Consider the following 22,116-nt stretch of genomic DNA (forward strand, 5'->3'; position numbering starts at 1 on the left):
CGCACAGCAGGGAAAGGAAACCAAGGCAGGGATATAAACGGACATAGGAGCAAGACTAGGCTAAGACAGGAACTGGACAAGACACAAAGACATGGACACAAGCCAGGGTACTACGCCCCTCCGGGTGGCAGACATAGACCAGGGTACAAAGCCCCGCTGGGTGGCTACACAAGGACATAGACCAGGGTACTAAGCCCCTCTGGGTGGCTACACAGGACACAGACCAGGGTACAATGCCCCCTGGGTGGCAGACAAGAGAGTAAGCGAGACAGGGCCTGGCACCTCAGCAGCTAGGAACTGACTGAGGGAGTAAGTTGCACAGGCCCCCACCAATGGGTGGGGATGTCTTAAATACAGGAAGCCTCATGGCGATTGGCCAGGGATACCTTAGCAAGGTGCACACAGTCTCTCTAAGAAACAGGAGTTGCCGGCGCCGCCCCCCTATGCACACAGACAGAGCATGCACAGAGCAATCAGCAGACATGAGGCACACAGCATGGAGCTGGCAGCAGAGAGAAGTCACAACAAGGCCCAGAGAAGTGAGTTTGAGTGTAATGCAGGTGGGGGATGGGAGGCCATGCAGTGATGCCAGCAGAATTGTTACAGCGGTTTTCTCTTTGTCTTTCTCTGCCACGGCTACTTGCCAGTTTCCGCTTGCTAGGTCCAGGGTGGAGAAGAACTTGGCTTTCCCCAACGCTGTCAAGGATTCCTCGAAGAATGGTTGCACGAGTACGGTGGGTCAGACTGCTGTAGTTCCCCCACTCTTCGCTCCATCTGGGTCAGTTTCTCTTGGACAAGGGACCGCTGCAAGTCCTGCACCACCTGGACCAGCACCTCCTGATGGTTTGCGTCCCCTCTGGCATTGGCGCCCTGGACACGCATCACCCCAGACGCATAGCTCTCTTCTTTACTTCGGGCCACTGTTTCCGCCAGGATTTGACGAAACGTAAGAGCCGGATCTGCCCGGACCCGTTCTGACAGTGCTCGCCTCAAGGATGTGCTGTGCAGTCCCAGAATGAATTGCTCCCGGAGTATCCGGTCTTTAGAGCCCATGCCGCCAATTCCATCCGCCTCCTTTCTCTGCACCTCTGCTAACACTTCTTGCAGAAATTCCTTCTTCCCACTGCAGCCTAGAGAAAAATTTGGCATGAAGGTGTCCAGCGCTAGCAGTCTCACCGTAGATCTCTTCCAGGAACTTCACTAGCTCCTTCAGGGTACTGCGGGTGAGCTCTGGTTGTAGGCAGACGTTTCTACGGGTTTCTCCCTCTAGGGCAGTTAAAGCAATGTCCACTTCAAGGTCAGGACTGATGTTATAAATCTTCAGGGTGCTTTGCAGCTGGGACACCCAGTCGGACAGTGGCATATTCTTGCCGTCAAACTTTGGTAGCACACTAAATATGGTGCCCATAGGGAGTGTCCTTGCAGGGGTTCCACCAATGTCCACAGCATCTCCATTAACATTAGCATTCCCGCCATTGCTGTCTGCTGCCTCCATCTTAGTGTCAGTTCCCTGCTCGCAGCGCCACTTGAAGTGATGGCGGGGGGACCACCATGGTGCAGGAAGACTACTGTACACAAGATGAGGTGCAAACAACAAAGGGTAGATTTATTGGAAGGCAAGGGATGAAGTGAATGAGGAAGATGCAAACGGGTATACAATGGCAAAAGACAATGTACAAGAATTATAAACTTTATCTTTCCCGTAAAATAGCAAGGTGCTACAACTATTGCAGACTCAAAATATGTCTAACAAGCAAACGTAAACAATAAACGAGTGATGATGCTACTCTACGTATAACCTCCCTGGCCTTTACTAAGCAGGCCACACGGCTCCCGTGTACTGACTATTGAAGCCTACGCTAGGCCCTAACAGGTGCACCAAACATGAACAAACTCACGGTGATGTAGGGGAATCAGACTCAGTCCCAGGGGGACCCCAGCAGTCTAATATGGTGGTGCGCATGGCTTTCTGTCAGCTCTGTGAAGCATGGTCTTCTCCTTGCTTCTGGTTCCTAGGGATGCTCATGTGTTGTGGATTCTGTTTGTGGGCTCCCTCTGGTGGTTACTGCTGGTACTGGGTGACGTTGGTGGGTTGCGGCCTTTGGTTTCCACCTGTCCATCAGAGGCTGGGTGTTTCCTATTTTACCTGGCCTTTCTGTCATTCCCTTGCCGGCTATCAATGTATTCAGATGTGCTCTGTTTGGTTCCTGCCTACCTGCTCCCAGATCTTTCAGGATAAGCTAAGTGCTGATTTTCAGTTGTTTGGTTTTTTTTGTCCAGCTTGCTTATTATGTCTCTATGCTAGCTGGTAGCTCTAGTGGACTGAGGTTCTCCCCATGTGCCATGACTTGGCACATGGGTTCTTGTAATCTCAGGATGGTTTTTTGATTAGGGTTTTTTGCTGACCGCTCAGACCCCTTTTGTATCGTTCTGCTTTCTAGTTTACAGCGGGCCTCAATTTGCTGAACCTATATATATCATCTCTATGTGTGTGCCTTCCTCTCATTTTCACCGTCAATACATGTGGGGGGCAACTATACCTATTGGGGTTCATTCCTCTGGAGGCAAGTGAGGTCTTTATTTTCTCTGCAGTACTAGTTAGCTCTTAGGCTGGTGCGTGGCGTCTAGAACCAACGTCGGCACGCTCCCTGGCTATCTCTAGTTGCGTTTGTCAGGCGTAGGGCAGCGGTCAGCCCAGGTTCCATCACCCTAGAGCTCGTCCGTTATTTTGTATGACTTTGCTTGTCCCTTGCTATCCCTAGCCATTGGGATTCATGACAGTATAGCCGGACCACAAAGTGTTAATTGTTTGGGCTGAAGCAGGAGAAAAAGAAGTGTTTAAGGGAAATTTTTTTTTTTCCCTTCAGAGTTTTGCTGCCTAGCCCTTAATTGCTGTCTAGCTGCTTCTTACCTCCTCTTAACCCTTGAATGGCTCTGATCTTAGCTGTTTAACATGGATGTCCAGAGTTTGGCTTCCAGCCTGAGTAATTTCGCGGCAAAAGTTCAAAACATACAGGATTTTGTTGTTCACACTCCCATGTCTGAACCTAGAATTCCTATTCCAGAGTTCTTTGCTGGAGATAGATCTACCTTCCTGAATTTCAGGAACAATTGTAAATTGTTTCTTTCTTTAAAATCTCGCTCCTCTGGAGACCCTGCTCAACAGGTCAGGATTGTAATATCTTTCCTGCGGGGCGACCCTCAGAATTGGGCATTTGCATTGGCACCAGGGGATCCTGCATTGCTCAGTGTGGATGCATTTTTTCTGGCATTGGGATTGCTCTATGAGGAACCTAACCTGGAGATTCAGGCTGAAAAGGCTTTGTTGGCCCTCTCTCAGGGGCATGATGAAGCGGAAATATATTGTCAAAAATTTCGGAAATGGTCGGTGCTTACTCAGTGGAATGAGTGCGCCCTGGCTGCAAACTTCAGAAATGGTCTTTTTGAGGCCATTAAGGATATTATGGTGGGGTTCCCTACGCCTACAGGTCTGAATGAGTCTATGGCTATGGCCATTCAGATTGATCGGCGTTTACGGGAGCGCAAACCCGTGCACCAGTTGGCGGTGTCTTCTGAACAGGCACCTGAGACTATGCAATGTGATAGAATTCAGTCCAGAAGTGAACGGCAAAATTATAGGCGGAAAAATGGATTATGTTTTTATTGTGGTGATTCAGCTCATGTTATATCAGCATGCTCTAAACGCACAAAAAAGCTTGATAAATCTTTTGCCATTGGTACTCTGCAGCCTAAGTTCATTTTGTCTGTGACTCTGATTTTTTCACTGTCTTCCATTTCCGTCGATGCCTATGTGGATTCGGGCGCTGCCCTGAGTCTTATGGATTGGTCATTTGCTAAACGCTGCGGTTTTAGTCTGGAGCCTCTGGAAGTTCCTATTCCTCTGAAGGGAATTGACTCTACACCATTGGCTATGAATAAACCGCAGTATTGGACACAAGTGACCATGCGCATGACTCCCGTTCATCAGGAGGTGATTCGTTTCCTTGTACTGTATAATTTACATGATGTACTAGTGCTGGGTCTGCCATGGTTACAAACTCATAATCCTGTCCTGGACTGGAAAACAATGTCTGTGCTAAGCTGGGGATGTCAGGGGGTTCATGATGATGCACCTCCGATTTCAATCGCTTCATCTACTCCTTCTGAGGTCCCTGCGTTTTTGTCTGACTATAGGGATGTTTTTGAGGAGCCTAAGCTCAATTCGCTCCCTCCTCATAGAGAGTGTGACTGTGCTATAGAATTGATTCCTGGCAGTAAGTTCCCTAAGGGTCGTTTATTTAATCTGTCACTGCCAGAGCATACTGCTATGCGGAATTATATTAAGGAGTCCTTGGAAAAGGGACATATTCGTCCATCTTCGTCCCCTCTGGGAGCAGGTTTTTTTTTCGTGGCTAAAAAGGACGGTTCCCTGAGGCCTTGTATAGATTATCGCCTTCTGAATAAGATTACAGTCAAATATCAGTATCCATTGCCATTATTGACTGATTTGTTTGCTCGCATTAAGGGGGCTAGGTGGTTCACTAAGATAGATCTTCGCGGTGCGTATAATCTGGTGCGGATAAAACAGGGTGATGAGTGGAAAACCACATTTAATACGCCTGAGGGCCATTTTGAGTATTTGGTAATGCCTTTTGGACTCTCCAATGCTCCGTCAGTCTTTCAGTCCTTTATGCACAATATTTTCCGTGAATATCTGGATAAGTTTATGATTGTGTATTTGGATGATATTTTGGTGTTTTCTGATGACTGGGAGTCTCATGTTCTACAGGTCAGGAAGGTGTTTCAGGTTCTGCGGGCCAATTCTCTGTTTGTGAAGGGCTCAAAGTGTCTCTTCGGAGTCCAGAAGATTTCTTTTTTGGGGTACATTTTTTCTCCTTCTACTATTGAGATGGATCCCGTCAAGGTTCAGGCGATTTGTGACTGGACACAACCTACATCTGTTAAGGGCCTTCAGAAGTTCTTGGGCTTTGCAAATTTTTATCGTCGGTTCATTGCTAATTTTTCCAGTATTGTTAAACCTTTGACTGATTTGACTAAAAAGGGTGCTGATGTTGCTGATTGGTCTCCTGCGGCCGTGGAGGCCTTTCAGGAACTTAAGCGCCGGTTTTCTGCTGCTCCTGTGTTGTGTCAACCAGATGTTTCACTTCCTTTTCAGGTTGAGGTTGATGCTTCCGAGATTGGAGCGGGGGCGGTTTTGTCACAGAGAAGTTCTAATGGCTCGGTGATGAAGCCATGTGCATTCTTCTCTAGAAAATTCTCGCCCGCCGAGCGCAATTATGATGTGGGTAATCGGGAGCTTTTGGCCATGAAGTGGGCATTTGAGGAGTGGCGTCATTGGCTTGAGGGTGCTAAACATCGTGTGGTGGTCTTGACTGATCACAAGAATCTCATTTACCTTGAGTCGGCCAGGCGTTTGAATCCTAGACAGGCTCGTTGGTCGTTGTTTTTTTCTTGTTTCAATTTCGTGGTTTCATACCTGCCAGGTTCAAAGAATGTGAAGGCAGATGCTCTTTCCAGGAGTTTTGTGCCTGACTCTCCTGGAGACTCTGGGCCTACTGGTATCCTTAGGGATGGGGTGATATTGTCCGCCGTATCCCCAGACTTGCGACGTGCATTGCAGGAGTTTCAGGTGGATAAACTGGATCGTTGTCCACCAGAAAGACTGTTTGTTCCGGATGATTGGACCAGTAGAGTCATCTCCGAGGTCCATTCTTCTGTGTTGGCTGGTCATCCTGGAATATTTGGTACTAGAGACTTGGTGGCCAGGTCCTTTTGGTGGCCTTCCTTGTCTAGGGATGTGCGTACCTTTGTGCAGTCTTGTGAAGTGTGTGCTCGAGCTAAGCCTTGCTGTTCTCGGGCCAGTGGGTTGTTGTTATCCTTGTCCATCCCGAAGAGGCCTTGGACGCACATTTCCATGGATTTTATTTCTGATCTCCCGGTTTCACAGAAAATGTCCGTTATCTGGGTTGTGTGTGACCGCTTTTCTAAGATGGTTCATTTGGTGCCCTTGCCTAAGTTGCCTTCCTCCTCTGAGTTGGTCCCTTTATTTTTTCAGAACATGGTTCGTTTGCATGGGATTCCGGAGAATATCGTTTCTGACAGGGGATCCCAGTTTGTGTCTAGATTTTGGCGGACGTTTTGTGCCAAGATGGGCATTGATTTGTCTTTCTCGTCTGCATTCCATCCTCAGACGAATGGCCAGACGGAGCGAACTAATCAGACCTTGGAAACTTATTTGAGGTGTTTTGTTTCTGCTGATCAAGATGACTGGGTTGCTTTTTTGCCACTGGCCGAATTTGCTCTTAATAATCGGGCTAGTTCTGCCACGTTGGTCTCTCCTTTTTTTTGTAATTCGGGGTTTCATCCTCGTTTTTCCTCTGGTCAGGTGGAGTCTTCGGATTGTCCTGGAGTGGACGTGGTGGTGGACAGGCTACATCAGATTTGGAATCAGGTGGTGGACAATTTGAAGTTATCTTAGGAGAAGACTCAGCAGTTTGCTAATCGCTGTCGCCGCGTGGGTCCCCGACTTCTTGTTGGGGATTTGGTGTGGTTGTCTTCTCGTTTTGTCCCTATGAAGGTCTCTTCTCCTAAGTTCAAGCCTCGGTTCATCGGTCCTTATAGGATCTCGGAGATTCTTAACCCTGTATCTTTTCGTTTGGATCTCCCAGCATCGTTTGCTATTCATAATGTGTTCCATCGGTCGTTGTTGCGGAGGTATGAGGTGCCCGTTGTTCCTTCGGTTGAGCCTCCTGCTCCGGTGCTGGTGGAGGGAGAATTGGAATATGTTGTTGAGAAGATCTTGGATTCTCGTGTTTCCAGACGCAAACTCCAGTATTTGGTTAAGTGGAAGGGTTATGGTCAGGAGGATAAATCCTGGGTGGTCGCCTCCGATGTTCATGCGACTGATTTGGTCCGCGCCTTCCATAGAGCTCATCCTGATCGCCCTGGGGGTTCTCGTGAGGGTTTGGTGACCCCTCCTCAAGGGGGGGGTACTGTTGTGGATTCTGTTTGTGGGCTCCCTCTGGTGGTTACTGCTGGTACTGGGTGACGTTGGTGGGTTGCGGCCTTTGGTTTCCACCTGTCCATCAGAGGCTGGGTGTTTCCTATTTTACCTGGCCTTTCTGTCATTCCCTTGCCGGCTATCAATGTATTCAGATGTGCTCTGTTTGGTTCCTGCCTACCTGCTCCCAGATCTTTCAGGATAAGCTAAGTGCTGATTTTCAGTTGTTTGGTTTTTTTTGTCCAGCTTGCTTATTATGTCTCTATGCTAGCTGGTAGCTCTAGTGGACTGAGGTTCTCCCCATGTGCCATGAGTTGGCACATGGGTTCTTGTAATCTCAGGATGGTTTTTTGATTAGGGTTTTTTGCTGACCGCTCAGACCCCTTTTGTATTGTTCTGCTTTCTAGTTTACAGCGGGCCTCAATTTGCTGAACCTATATATATCATCTCTATGTGTGTGCCTTCCTCTCATTTTCACCGTCAATACATGTGGGGGGCAACTATACCTATTGGGGTTCATTCCTCTGGAGGCAAGTGAGGTCTTTATTTTCTCTGCAGTACTAGTTAGCTCTTAGGCTGGTGCGTGGCGTCTAGAACCAACGTAGGCACGCTCCCTGGCTATCTCTAGTTGCGTTTGTCAGGCGTAGGGCAGCGGTCAGCCCAGGTTCCATCACCCTAGAGCTCGTCCGTTATTTTGTATGACTTTGCTTGTCCCTTGCTATCCCTAGCCATTGGGATTCATGACACTCATGGAAACTGTAAATCCCTTCCTCTGTATCTTCATGGCTCTCTTGCAGCCATACCAGGACACAGTTCTTCTCTTTTTCAGCTATCAGCACAAAAAGTCCTCTCTGCAGCCGCCTCAGCTCACACACACTGCTGTTGTGAATTCCGTTCTTGGGCTCCCTCCTGTGGTTATGAATGGTACTTTTGTGAGTTCTGCCCTTGGGCTCCCTCTGGTGGTTTCGAGTCGAACTGCTGCTCCTTGAGTTTAGCTGTAGCAGCTGCTTTCACTGATCGTCTCTCCTGGCTTTGCTATTTAACTTGGCTCTGGTCTTTAGTTCATGCCAGCTGTCAATGTTTCTGTGTCGGATTCAGATCTCTCCTTGGATTTTTCTAATGGCCTGTCCATTTCAGCAAAAGATAAGTTCTTGCTAGTTCTTTGGTTGTCCATTTGCTTTGGACTTTATTGCTCAGCTCATGTTATGTTTCTTTTTGTCCAGCTTTTCATCATGATATATTCAGGCTAGCTGGAAGCTCTGGGGAAGCAGATTTATCCCTCCACATCGTGAGTCGGTGTGGAGATTATTTTTGTAAACTCTGCGTGGATTTTTTAGTTTTTAATACTGACCGCACAGTATCCTTTTCTATTCTGTCTATCTAGATTAGTATTGGCCTCCTTTGCTAAAATCTGTTTTCATTTCTGTGTATGTCATTTCCCTCCCCACTCACAGTCAATATTTGTGGGGGGCTATCTTTCCTTTTGGGAATTTCTCTGAGGCAAGATAGCTTTCTGTTTCCATCTTTAGGGGTAGTTAGTTCTCAGGCTGTGACGAGGTGTCTAGGGAGTGACAGGAACATCCCACGGCTATTTTTAGTGTTGGTGCTAGGATTAGGAACTGCGGTCAGTAAAGATACCACCTCCTCAGAGCTTGTCCCATGTTGCTCTTAACCACCAGGTCATATCACTGTTGCTCCTTAACCACCAGGTCATAACAGTACAGCTGGCCCGCAATGTGTTGAATGCATCTCAAAAGAGGGAAAAAAAAGTTCTGAGTAGTGTTGAGCATTCCAATACCGCAAGTATCGGGTATCGGCCGATACTTGCGGGTATCGGAATTCCGATACCGAGATCCGATACTTTTGTGGTATCGGGTATCGGTATCGAAACAACATTAATGTAAAAATGTGTAAAAGAGAGAATTAAAATAAAAAATATTGCTATACTCACCTCTCCGACGCAGCCTGCTCCTTACCGAGGGAAGCGGCAGCGTTCTTTGTTTAAAATTCGCGCTTTTCTTTCCTTTACGTGAAGTCCCGGCTTGTGATTGGTTGCGTCGCAGTCACATGGGCGACGCAACCAATCACAGCAAGCCGTGACGTAATTTCAGGTCCTTAAGGATTTTAAAATTACGTCCCGGCTTTGTGATTGGTTGCGTCGCAGTCACATGGGCGACGCAACCAATCACAGCAAGCCGTGACGTAATTTCAGGCCCTTAAGGATTTTAAAATTACGTCCCGGCTTTGTGATTGGTTGCGTCGCAGTCACATGGGCGACGCAACCAATCACAAGCCGTGACGTCACGGGAGGCTGGACACGCGCGCATTTTAAAATGCGCGCTTGTCCAGCCTCCCGTGACGTCCCAGCTTGTGATTGGTTGCGTCGCGGTCAACCAATCACAAGCCGGGAGGCTGGACACGCGCGCATTTTAAAATGCGCGCTTGTCCAGCCTCCCGTGACGTCCCAGCTTGTGATTGGTTGCGTCGCGACTCAACCAATCACAAGCCGGGATGTCACGGGAGGCTGGACAAGCGCACATTTTAAAATGCGCGCGTGTCCAGCCTCCCGGCTTGTGATTGGTTGACCGCGACGCAACCAATCACAAGCCGTGACGTCACGGGAGGCTGGACAAGCACGCATTTTAAAATGCGCGCGTGTCCAGCCTCCCGTGACGTCACGGCTTGTGATTGGTTGCGTCGCCCATGTGACTGCGACGCAACCAATCACAAAGCCGGGACGTAATTTTAAAATCCTTAAGGACCTGAAATTACGTCACGGCTTGCTGTGATTGGTTGCGTCGCCCATGTGACTGCGACGCAACCAATCACAAAGCCGGGACTTCACGTAAGGAAAGAAAAGCGCGAATTTTAAGCAAACAACGCTGCCGGTTCCCTCGGAGAGGTGAGTATAGCAATATTTTTTATTTTAATTCTTTCTTTTACACATTAATATGGTTCCCAGGGCCTGAAGGAGAGTTTCCTCTCCTTCAGACCCTGGGAACCATCAGGAATACCGTCCGATACTTGAGTCCCATTGACTTGTATTGGTATCGGGTATCGGTATCGGATTGGATCCGATACTTTGCCGGTATCGGCCGATACTTTCCGATACCGATACTTTCAAGTATCGGACGGTATCGCTCAACACTAGTTCTGAGCCATTTTTTTTTCTTTTCCTTTGCAGCCTGTTTTGTCTTTTTTTTTCCCCTTAATCTTTGGGTGGTTCAGGATTCTGGTGCTGACATGGAGGTTCAGGGTCTGTCCTCGCGTGTGGATCAACTCACTGCAAGGGTACAGAGTATCCAAGATTATGTTGTTCAGACTCCGGTTCTAGAGCCTAGAATTCCTATTCCTGATTTGTTTTCTGGGGATAGATCTAAATTTTTGAGCTTTGAAAATAACTGCAGATTGTTTTTTGCTTTGAGACCCCGTTCCTCTGGTGACCCCATTCAGCAGGTGAAGATTGTCATTTCTCTGCTGCGTGGAGACCCGCAGGACTGGGCATTCTCCCTTGAGCCAGGGAATCATGCATTGCTCAATGTAGATGCATTTTTTCTAGCGCTCGGATTGCTGTATGACGAACCTAATTCTGTGGATCAGGCAGAAAAAACCTTGCTGGCTCTGTGTCAGGGTCAGGAAGCAGCAGAAGTATACTGCCAGAAATTTAGAAAGTGGTGTGTGCTCACAAAATGGAATGAGTATGCCCTGGCAGCAATTTTCAGAAAGGGTCTTTCTGAAGCCCTTAAAGATGTTATGGTGGGGTTCCCCACACCTGCTGGTTTGAATGAATCAATGTCTTTGGCCATTAAGATTGATCGGCGCCTGCGCGAGCGCAAGGTGGTGCACCATATGGCGGTGTCCTCTGGGCTGAGTCCTGAGCCTATGCAATGCGACAGGATTGTGACTAGAGCAGAACGGCAGGAATTCAGACGTCAGAATGGGCTGTGTTTTTACTGTGGTGACTCTACTCATGCTATTTCTGATTGCCCGAAGCGTACTAAGAAGGTCGCTAGGTCTGTTACCATTAGTGCTGTACAGCCTAAATTTCTCTTGTCTGTTACCCTGATTTGCTCATTGTCGTCCTTTTCTGTTATGACATTTGTGGATTCAGGCGCTGCCCTGAACTTAATGGACTTAGAATTTGCCAAACGCTGTGGTTTTTCCTTGGAGCCTTTGCAGAGCCCTATTCCCTTAAGGGGGATTGATGCTACGCCATTGGCCAAGAATAAACCTCAGTACTGGACACAGTTTACCATGTACATGGCTCCAGCACATCAGGAAAATATTCGCTTTTTGGTGTTGCATAATTTGCATGATGTTGTTGTGCTGGGTTTTCCATGGTTACAGGTACATAATCCAGTGCTGGATTGGAAATCTATGTCTGTGACTAGTTGGGATTGTCAAGGGATACATAGTGATGTTCCTTTGATGTCAATTTCCTCTTCCCCCTCTTCTGAAGTTCCTGAGTTTTTGTCGGATTTCCAGGATATATTTGATGAGCCCAAGTCCAGTTCCCTACCTCCTCATAGGGACTGCGATTGTGCTATTAACTTGATTCCTGGCTGTAAGTTCCCTAAGGGTCGACTTTTCAATCTGTCTGTGCCAGAGCATGCCGCTATGCGGAGTTATGTAAAGGAGTCTTTGCAGAAGGGGCATATTCGCCCGTCTTCGTCACCGTTGGGAGCGGGATTCTTTTTTGTTGCCAAGAAGGATGGCTCCTTGAGGCCCTGTATAGATTATCGCCTTCTCAATAAGATCACGGTCAAATTCCAGTACCCTTTGCCTTTGCTTTCTGATTTGTTTGCTCGGATTAAGGGGGCTAGTTGGTTTACTAAGATCGACCTTCGAGGTGCGTATAATCTTGTTCGTATTAAACAGGGTGATGAATGGAAAACAGCATTTAATACGCCCGAAGGCCATTTTGAATATCTTGTGATGCCATTCGGGCTCTCTAATGCTCCATCTGTGTTTCAGTCCTTTATGCATGATATCTTCCGGAATTATCTGGATAAATTCATGATTGTATATTTGGATGATATTTTGTTTTTTTCCGATGATTGGGAGTCTCATGTGAAGCAGGTCAGGATGGTATTTCAGTTCCTTCGTGCTAATGCGTTGTTTGTGAAGGGGTCTAAGTGCCTCTTTGGAGTTCAGAAGGTTTCTTTTTTGGGTTTAATTTTTTCTCCCTCGGCTATTGAAATGGACCCTGTTAAGGTCCAGGCCATTCATGATTGGACTCAACCCACATCTGTGAAGAGCCTTCAGAAATTTTTGGGCTTTGCTAATTTTTATCGCCGCTTCATTGCTATAATTTTTCCAGTGTGGTTAAGCCTCTGACCGATTTGACGAAAAAAGGCGCTTATGTTATGAATTGGTCCTCTGCGGCTGTTGAGGCCTTTCAGGAGCTTAAACGTTGTTTTACTTCTGCCCCTGTGTTGCGTCAGCCAGATGTTTCTCTCCCTTTTCAGGTTGAGGTTGACGCTTCTGAGATTGGGGCAGGGGCCGTTTTGTCTCAGAGAAGTTCTGATGGCTCTTTGATGAAACCGTGTGCTTTCTTCTCCAGAAAGTTTTCGCCTGCTGAGCGTAATTATGATGTCGGCAATCGGGAGTTGTTGGCTATGAAGTGGGCATTTGAGGAGTGGCGACATTGGCTTGAGGGAGCCAAGCATCGCGTTGTGGTCTTGACCGATCATAAGAATCTGATTTACCTTGAGTCTGCCAAGCGGTTGAATCCTAGACAAGCTTGATGGTCTCTGTTTTTCTCCCGTTTTGATTTTGTGGTCTCGTATCTTCCGGGATCTAAGAATGTGAAGGCTGATGCCCTTTCTAGTAGTTTTTTGCCTGATTCTCTGGGAGTCCTTGAGCTGGCTGGTATTCTCAAGGAGGGGGTGATTCTTTCTGCCATCTCTCCTGATTTACGGCGGGTGCTTCGGGAGTTTCAGGCTGATAAACCTGACCGCTGTCCAGTGGGGAAACTGTTTGTTCCTGATAGATGGACTACTAAGGTAATTTCTGAGGTTCATTGTTCAGTATTGGCTGGTCATCCTGGGATTTTTGGTACCAGAGAGTTGGTTGCTAGGTCCTTTTGGTGGCCTTCCTTGTCGTGGGATGTGCATTCTTTTGTGCAGTCCTGTGGGACTTGTGCCCGGGTTAAGCCTTGCTGTTCCCGTGCTAGTGGGTTGCTTTTGCCCTTGCCGGTCCCTGAGAGGCCCTGGACGCATATTTCCATGGATTTTATTTCTGATCTTCCTGTTTCTCAGAAGATGTCTGTCATCTGGGTGGTTTGTGACCGGTTTTCTAAGATGGTCCATTTGGTACCTTTGCCTAAGTTGCCTTCCTCCTCTGATTTGGTTCCATTATTTTTTCAGCATGTGGTTCATTTGCATGGCATTCCAGAGAATATTGTGTCTGACAGACGTTCCCAGTTTGTTTCTAGGTTTTGGCGGTCCTTTTGTGCTAGAATGGGCATTGATTTGTCTTTTTCTTCAGCATTTCATCCTCAGACAAATGGCCAAACGGAGCGAACCAATCAGACTTTGGAAACCTATTTGAGATGCTTTGTGTCTGCTGATCAGGATGATTGGGTGACCTTCTTGCCGTTGGCCGAGTTTGCCCTTAATAATCGGGCTAGTTCGGCTACCTTGGTTTCGCCTTTCTTTTGTAACTTTGGTTTTCATCCTCGATTTTCTTCAGGGAAGGTTGAGCCTTCTGACTGTCCTGCTATGGATTCTGTGGTGGACAGGTTACAGCAGATTTGGACTCATGTGGTGGACAATTTGACGTTGTCTCAGGAAAAGGCTCAACGTTTTGCTAACCGTCGTCGGTGTGTTGGTCCCCGGCTTCGTGTTGGGGATTTAGTCTGGTTATCTTCTCGTCATGTTCCTATGAAGGTTTCTTCCCCTAAGTTCAAGCCTCACTTTATTGGTCCTTATAAGATTTCTGAAATTATCAATCCGGTGTCTTTTCGTTTGGTCCTTCCAGCTTCTTTTTCCATTCATAATGTTTTCCATAGATCTTTGTTGATCCTCCTGCTCCGGTGTTGGTTGAGGGGGAGTTGGAATATGTGGTGGAGAAGATTTTGGATTCTCGTTTTTCGAGGCGGAAACTTCAGTATCTGGTTAAGTGTAAGGGTTATGGCCAGGAGGATAATTCTTGGGTTGTTGCCTCCGATGTCCATGCTGCCGATTTGGTTTGTGCTTTTCACTTGGCTCGTCCTGATCGGCCTGGGGGCTCTGGTGAGGGTTCGGTGACCCCTCCTCAAGGAGGGGTACTGTTGTGAATTCCGTTCTTGGGCTCCCTCCTGTGGTTATGAATGGTACTTTTGTGAGTTCTGCCCTTGGGCTCCCTCTTGTGGTTTCGAGTGGAACTGCTGCTCCTTGAGTTTAGGTGTAGCAGCTGCTTTCACTGATCGTCTCTCCTGGCTTTGCTATTTAACTTGGCTCTGGTCTTTAGATAATGCCAGCTGTCAATGTTTCTGTGTCGGATTCAGATCTCTCCTTGGATTTTTCTGATGGCCTGTCCATTTCAGCAAAAGATAAGTTCTTGCTAGTTCTTTGGTTGTCCATTTGCTTTGGACTTTATTGCTCAGCTCATATTATGTTTCTTTTTGTCCAGCTTTTCATCATGATATATTCAGGCTAGCTGGAAGCTCTGGGGAAGCAGATTTATCCCTCCACATCGTGAGTCGGTGTGGAGATTATTTTTGTAAACTGCGTGGATTTTTTAGTTTTTAATACTGACCGCACAGTATCCTTTTCTATTCTGTCTATCTAGATTAGTATTGGCCTCCTTTGCTAAAATCTGTTTTCATTTCTGTGTATGTCATTTCCCTCTCCACTCACAGTCAATATTTGTGGGAGGCTATCTTTCCTTTTGGGAATTTCTCTGAGGCAAGATAGCTTTCTGTTTCCATCTTTAGAGGTAGTTAGTTCTCAGGCTGTGACGAGGTGTCTAGGGAGTGACAGGAACATCCCACGGCTATTTTTAGTGTTAGTGTTAGGATTAGGAACTGCGGTCAGTAAAGATACCACCTCCTCAGAGCTTGTCCCATGTTGCTCTTTAACCACCAGGTCATATCACTGTTGCTCCTTTACCCTCCAGGTCATAACACGCTTCTCCAGCTACACACCTGCACTCTGCCAGACCAGTTCATCACACCGACTATTGCAGGGGAGAAGCAGAACATTCCATCACGCCAGACAAGGGGGTGCAGCCTCTTAAAGTGACAGCGTGTTCCTTACTGTCCATAACAGCACCTCCCTCTTACATGCCTCCCTTCTTAATGATGGTTGTCCTCGGCCATCACAGCATCAGGGTCAAAGTGTAATGGAGGATCGTTCAATGCGGAAACGGTACCTATAGAGGAGGCAATAAAGTTGCAAAAACAGACAGAGCACACTGTTCTACATATCGGACTGGTGGAACCCCTGCATTAGACCGCTGGGATCTCCGAAGCTCTTGGCTGTCAGGCAAGGCTTGACTATCTTCCAGAGGAACACTTGTTGCAGGAGACATTGTGAGCTCTTGTCTGGTCTAGTCCTCGCATGGCGGTACTGGTACATCCATGGGATTACTGTCTCTGCGCGGCTGAGGACCCCCTACTGTGTCAGAGACAGTCCACCACTCATCATCGATTTCACCATCAGGCATGACAGATTCAGGAAGTGGAGTAGCACCTTCAGGCGACAATGGCGTAGAACAGACCTCAGACCAGCAAGGCCGCAGCATATTTCTGTGAAGTACTCTAGAGGCGGATGCCCCAGTCTCAGTCTGTACCTTGTAGACAGGGCCATTAGCATACACTCGCTCGATAACTTTGTACGGCTGTACTTCCCATCTCTCACTTAGTTTTCCCTTGGGGCATTTCTCTCTGACTAATACTCGGTCTCGGTATCATTTGCAATCATTGCCGAGATGCTCTTTCACCCATGAGGTGACAGTTCGCTCCATCAGCTCCTCTGGCTGTTCCAAGTTCAGCTCAATGATCTCTCGTCCACCTCTTCCAAACAACAGTAGATAGGGGGTATATCCCGTTGTGGAGTGGACCCGATTGTTGTAGGTCCAGACCAATTCCGGCAGATAGTCTGGCCAACATGCCTTCTTATCCTCCTCCAACATTCTCAGCATTTGAAGTAAGGTTCGGTTGAAGCATTCACAAGCTCCGTTGCCTTGAGGGTGGTAAGGGGTGGTCTGGGACCGCTCAATGCCATACATACGATACAATTCTTCCATCACCTTGCCTTGGAAACATGCGCCTTGGTCGGAGTGGATGCGCTTTGGGCACCCATACACCCGGATGAAGTCTTGACAGATGGCTCGCGCCACCGATTCCGCAGTCTGATCTCTAGTCGGAGTGACTACTGCGAACTTAGAGAGATGATCGGTCATCACCAAATAGTATTGCAGCCCCCGGGCCGAGTGTCCCATGAGGAGATAGTCGATCATCAAGACTTCTAGCGGTTCCTTAGTTTGTATGGTTTGGATGGGTGCCCTCTGTTTGGTACTCTTAATGAGGTCACATACTCGACATTGCTGGCAAACCTCTTCCACCACAAACTCCAACCGCTGTTACCATTGGTAGGTCTTTGCGGGGCCGAAGTGTGCTCCAAATTAGTGGGCTTCTTTAGCTACTTCTTGAGCCAGTCTTCCTGGGATGACCACTTGCCACCTTACTTCCATATCTTTTGGCTGCTGCCTCTTATGATATAGCACTGACTCTCACACTTCCAGTCTATCCCACTGGTGTAACACACTCCTCATTTCAGAGTCGAGATCATCTCTCTCTTGTTTGCCAGGCTTCCGATTTTGAGTTACCCACCATTTCATCTGTCTCAGCCCTTCGTCTTCATCCTGAACATGTCCCCATTCCTCATTGGTTCTCCCCAGGGACCGGGGTAATGCGCAGGCCTCCCTTCTTGACTGGGCCACAACCATTGGGGGCTTAAACGTTGGAAAGTCTGGGGTTTCTTCCTCTTCGAGTTGCTCATCAAGATCTCCCACTGGAGTCTCCACAGTCACTCTTGACAGCCCATCAGCATTTACGTTTTCGGTAGCAGAGCGATAACGGATGGTAAAGTCGAGCTTGGCTAGGCTAGCCACCCACCGTTGTTCCAAGGCCCCCAATTTAGCATTCTCAAGGTGGGCCAGGGGATTATTGTCTGTTCGAACTTGAACCTTGGTACCTGTCAGGAAGCTTGCAAACTTTTCTGTCATGGCCCACACTAGGGCCAGGAGCTCTAACCAGAAGGAGCTGTAATTGTGAGGGTTTCTTTCTCTGTCTCGCAGGGACCTGCTAGCATACCCGATGACTCTCTCATGTCCATCCTGTATCTGAGAAAGTACTGCACCGAGTCCATGAGGGCTACCATCTGTGTACAACAGGAATGGTTGATCAAAGTCTGCATAGGCCAAAATCGGGGCTGAGGTAAGGGCATTCTTTATAGCCTGGAAGGCCTCGTCTTGTCCCTGTGCCCAGGCGATGCGCTGGGTCTTTGGCACTCCAGTGGTCCCCCTCAACAACTCATTAAGAGGACCTACCACCTTCGCGAAGTCTTTAACAAACCGGCGGTAGTACCCAGCGAGTCCCAGGAAGGCATGGAGTTCTCTCACTGTTCGAGGGACTGGCCACTTCTGGATAGCAGCCACTTTTTCTGGCAAGGGTAGAACTCCATCTTGTGACACTATGTGGCCCAGGTACTCTATCTCTCTTGAAGAGGTGGCACTTCTTTGGCTTCACCTTCAGGTTATGAGCCCGCAGTCTTCCAAGTACCTGTCCAAGCCGGGCAAGGTGTTCTTCGAATGAGGCCAAAAACACAATGATGTCATACAGATAGATCAGGGTAGCCTCAAAATTTAAGTCTCCCAAACACTTTTCCATCAGCCGTTGGAATGTGCCTGTAGCATTGGAGAGCCCGAAGGGCATTCGGTTAAACTCGAACAGCCCCTTAGGGAGGATGAAGGCAGTTGTCATGCTGGCGCCCAGACTGGTAGGCGCGGGTTTGCAGGGGTGTGGCCCCACTGGACCACAGACCAAACTTCCCTGGAAGGGGCGTAACTAAGTAGCTTCCTAGGTGTTCGCTGGAGCCTCTGATGGTGAGGTCAGACTTGTGCAATTGGAAGCTACCAGGTACCACTCCAGGGTGGTATCTGGCTGTGGCTGCTGATCCCACCGGGGAACGGAACATAGACAGGCAAGCGGGCATGGCTGGCTCTCTGGTAGGCAGGCAGGTATGGCTGGAACACAGAAAGAACCAGTAGGGACCGGTCTGCAAGTATGTGAAACAGGTAGGAACCTGTTCAGACAGGAGGACTAAAGAACAAGTAGAGAAAGACCACAAGAGCGGATGCAGAGCGAAAGCACAGGAGCAAGAGCCAAGAACAGAAACACAGGAGGCGGAGTCAAGAGCAGGAGGCGGAGCCAAGTGCAGACATGCAGGAGGCGGAGCCAAGAGCTGGAGGCTGAGCCAAGTGCAGAAACGCAGGAGGCGGAGCCAAGAGCTGGAGGCGGAGCCAAGTGCAGAGATGCAGGAGGTGGAGCCAAGAGCTGGAGGCGGAGCCAAGTGCAGAAACGCAGGAGGCGGAGCCAAGAGCGGGAGAAGTAGAACCGCAAGGAGCGGAGCCATGTAGAACCGCAAGGAGCGGAGCAAAGTAGAACCAGAAGAAGCAGAGCGAGAGCTGAGCGGAGCCGCAGAGCAGGACCACAGAGTGCAGAGCAAAGTCAGAGTACAGAGCAAAGTGCAGAGAAAAGCTACAGAGAGCAGAGCTGAGAGCAAAGCCACTGTGGTGCAGTAAAAGGAGTAGTGCTGGACGGAAGATATATTTCTCCCAGCAGGATAAGTTTTGGCCTGTTATTTTCCTAAGGTTGAGGACCTGCAGTGATGTCACGATCATGTGATCAGCCTATGTGATGGATACCTCACCTGGGGGTGTGGCTATAGACTATGTAATGGAGTTTCTTTTGTTTGGCACATGTTATTCTGGGTTTGGAGCAGGGCTGGAAGGAGCCTGAACGTTTTTCCCTCCCACACATATCACAAAGGTTGGTGATATGACTCTTAGCAACCCTGGGAATGGCACCTGGCGGAAGCCGCTGACCTGGCAGCCGCTTAGTTAAGCCCGTCCCGTGTAAAGGGTGAGTCTGAGACCAGTGGTTCTCCAAGCTGGAGTATGTTTGTTTTTCTCTTACTTTCTGTCTCGGACTGTTTAAAGTGACAATAAACAACTGAAGTTTGGACTGTAAGCCTGTGTGTTGCCTCATTACTGCGGCCCTACCATTGCTCACCTGAGCCAATCCCTACATTTTGGTGTTCGAATGCGGGCAAACGCAGTGAGGCCAGGCTATTTTTGCTTATTTTTACTCCAGCTCATGTCCTGGGTGAAAGTTGTGGCGCAGACCCAGTCGGGGAACTCTGCAGAAATGGAGGCCACAATAAAAGTGCTTGTGGATGCTATGCGACAACAGCAGCAGGCTACGCAGCAGCAGCAGGAAACCAACCAGCTGTTGATACAGCATATCACGGCATCGCAGACAAGAGAAACTTCACGGGGAATCCATGATGTCCGGAAAGCGGTTCGTACAGCGATCCCCAAAATGGAGAAATCTGATGACGTCGAGACGTACTTGGAGATGTTTGAGGGAGTAGCTGAGCGGGAGAGACTACCCCGGGACCAGTGGGCAGAAGTCATTGCTCCATTTCTGGCTCCAGGACCTTTGAAGGCCTATCAAGATCTATCCCCTGAGCAGAGGGAGGACTACGCAGTCATCAAGGGTGAGATACTGGCACGTCTTGGGGTAAATGTGTTGGTCCGGGCCCAGCGGGTACGTCAGTGGGAGTTTAACCCCTCCAAGCCAGCTCGCTCAAAGTATTATGACCTGCTGCACTTATTTCAGAAATGGTTACAGCCTGAGGTTCTGTCTCCCGTGGCCATACTGGACCGCATAGTGACTGATAAATTTTGGAGGGGTTTGCCCCGCTCCCTCCAATCATGGGTCGGGCAAGCATCCCCTACTAATGCGCTCCAGATGATGGACCTGATAGAACGATATGGGGCAACCAAAGAGCTCCAGGGAGGGACTCCCCGGAAGGTGTCCGGAAGGTTCCCTAAATCTCCACCCCTAGCTCGGCAAGCAGAGCCCAGGAAGGCCACTCAAGACTTATCTGGAGAAGAAAGAGGCCCCATAGTCTGCTGGCGGTGCCAGGAGCCTGGCGATATGAGAGCTGATTGCCCCCACCTGACTGAGCCCATGGAGACAAACTTTGGGTATCGCCAATCCCATTATGCCGAACTGATTTGCGCTACAGGTATCCAGGAGGGATCCAATATGGGACATTTGTGTAAGGTGGATGTGGAGGGTACCCCAGCTGTGGCCCTACTGGACTCAGGGAGTCTCGTGACCCTAGTACGAGCCAGTCTGGTTCAGTCCAGCGAGTACACTGGTCGGAAAATTGGGGTGTTATGTATACATGGGGACTTAAAAGACTATCCTACTGCCCTAGTGGTGATAAACACGCCAGCGGGGAGGCGGTGCCACGAGGTGGGGGTTGTGGTTAGCTTACATTATGAAGTGATACTTGGTAGAGATTTTCCTTTATTTTCTGTACTGTGGCCCACAGTTGTCTCACCCAGTGGACAAATGCCGACACCGGTGACAACCAGGCTACATTCTCCAGAACTGGGGCATGAACCTGGTAGCCCAGAGGAAGAAGAGTTGGCGGTAGGGGTGACCTCCCCTTCGGTGGAGGAGGGGGAAAATTCTCCCATAGAAGTGTTGGCCGGGGATGTGGAAGACTTACCGCCAGGACCTGAATTGGTAGATTTAAATGTATCGAGTGATAATTTTGGTACAGCGCAACTCTGAGACCCTACTTTGACTCGGGCCAGGGAAAATGTACTGTTTATTAACGGGGAACCCCAACAACCGGGGGCAGCCACCAAATTGCCACGCTTTGTGCTATACCGAGACCTGTTGTATCGAGTTGAGAAAGTACGTGGGGAAATGGTAGAACAGTTATTGGTACCTCAGACCTATCGTAAACTGGTAATGGACCTAGCGCATGCGCATGTACTCGGGGGGCATTTGGGCCAAAAGAAAACCCTAGACCGAATTTTGCAGCAGTTTTACTGGCTGGGGGTCCATGAAGAGGTTAAACGGTATTGTAATTCCTGTCCTGTGTGCCAGGTAACCTGTCCTCAGCCACACTTTCGGAGTCCTTTAGTGCCTTTACCTATTATAGAGGTGCCTTTCGAAAGAGTGGCAATGGATCTGGTCGGTCCTGTCAATAAGTCAGCAAGGGGGCACCAACACATCCTAGTAGTTCTAGATTATGCCACCCGCTATCCTGAGGCTGTTCCGCTGCGCCACACGTCAGCTAAGCTCATAGCAAAAGAACTCATGGGAATGTTTTCTAGGGTGGGGATTCCGCAAGAGATTTTAACAGATCAAGGAACCCCCTTTATGTCAAAAATAATGAAAGAGCTCTGCCGCTTGTTAAATGTCAAACAGTTGCGCACCTCAGTTTATCACCCCCAAACAGATGGGCTGGTAGAAAGATTCAACAAAACGCTAAAGAGCATGCTAAAAAAAAACGTTTCTAAAGATGGGAAGGATTGGGATCTTTTACTCCCATATTTGTTGTTTGCAGTACGGGAGGTGCCGCAGGCATCTACGGGGTTCTCGCCCTTTGAATTATTGTATGGCCGACATCCCCGGGGCTTACTTGATATAGCCAAGGAGGCTTGGGAAAACCAACCAACCCCCCCACAATAGTGTAATAGAGCATGTTGCAAAAATGCAAGAAAGGATGGAGACAGTCCTACCATTGGTACGGGAACATATGGAAACAGCACAACAGTCTCAGAGTCGGGTTTATAACCGGGAGGCTCGAGTAAGAACCTTTAGTCCTGGGGATCGCGTGTTGGTACTTGTGCCCACAGTAGATAGCAAATTTTTGGCGAGGTGGCAGGGGCCCTAAGGTGGGACCGGTAGACTATAAGGTACACCAACCAGGCCATAGGAAGCCAGAGCAGGTTTATCATGTTAATTTGCTTAAACTGTGGAAATACAGAAACCACCTTGGGGGGGGATAGTCCGCTGC

Source organism: Ranitomeya variabilis, chromosome 1, assembly GCF_051348905.1.
Source record: "Ranitomeya variabilis isolate aRanVar5 chromosome 1, aRanVar5.hap1, whole genome shotgun sequence".
In the NCBI taxonomy this organism is placed as follows: domain Eukaryota; kingdom Metazoa; phylum Chordata; class Amphibia; order Anura; family Dendrobatidae; genus Ranitomeya; species Ranitomeya variabilis.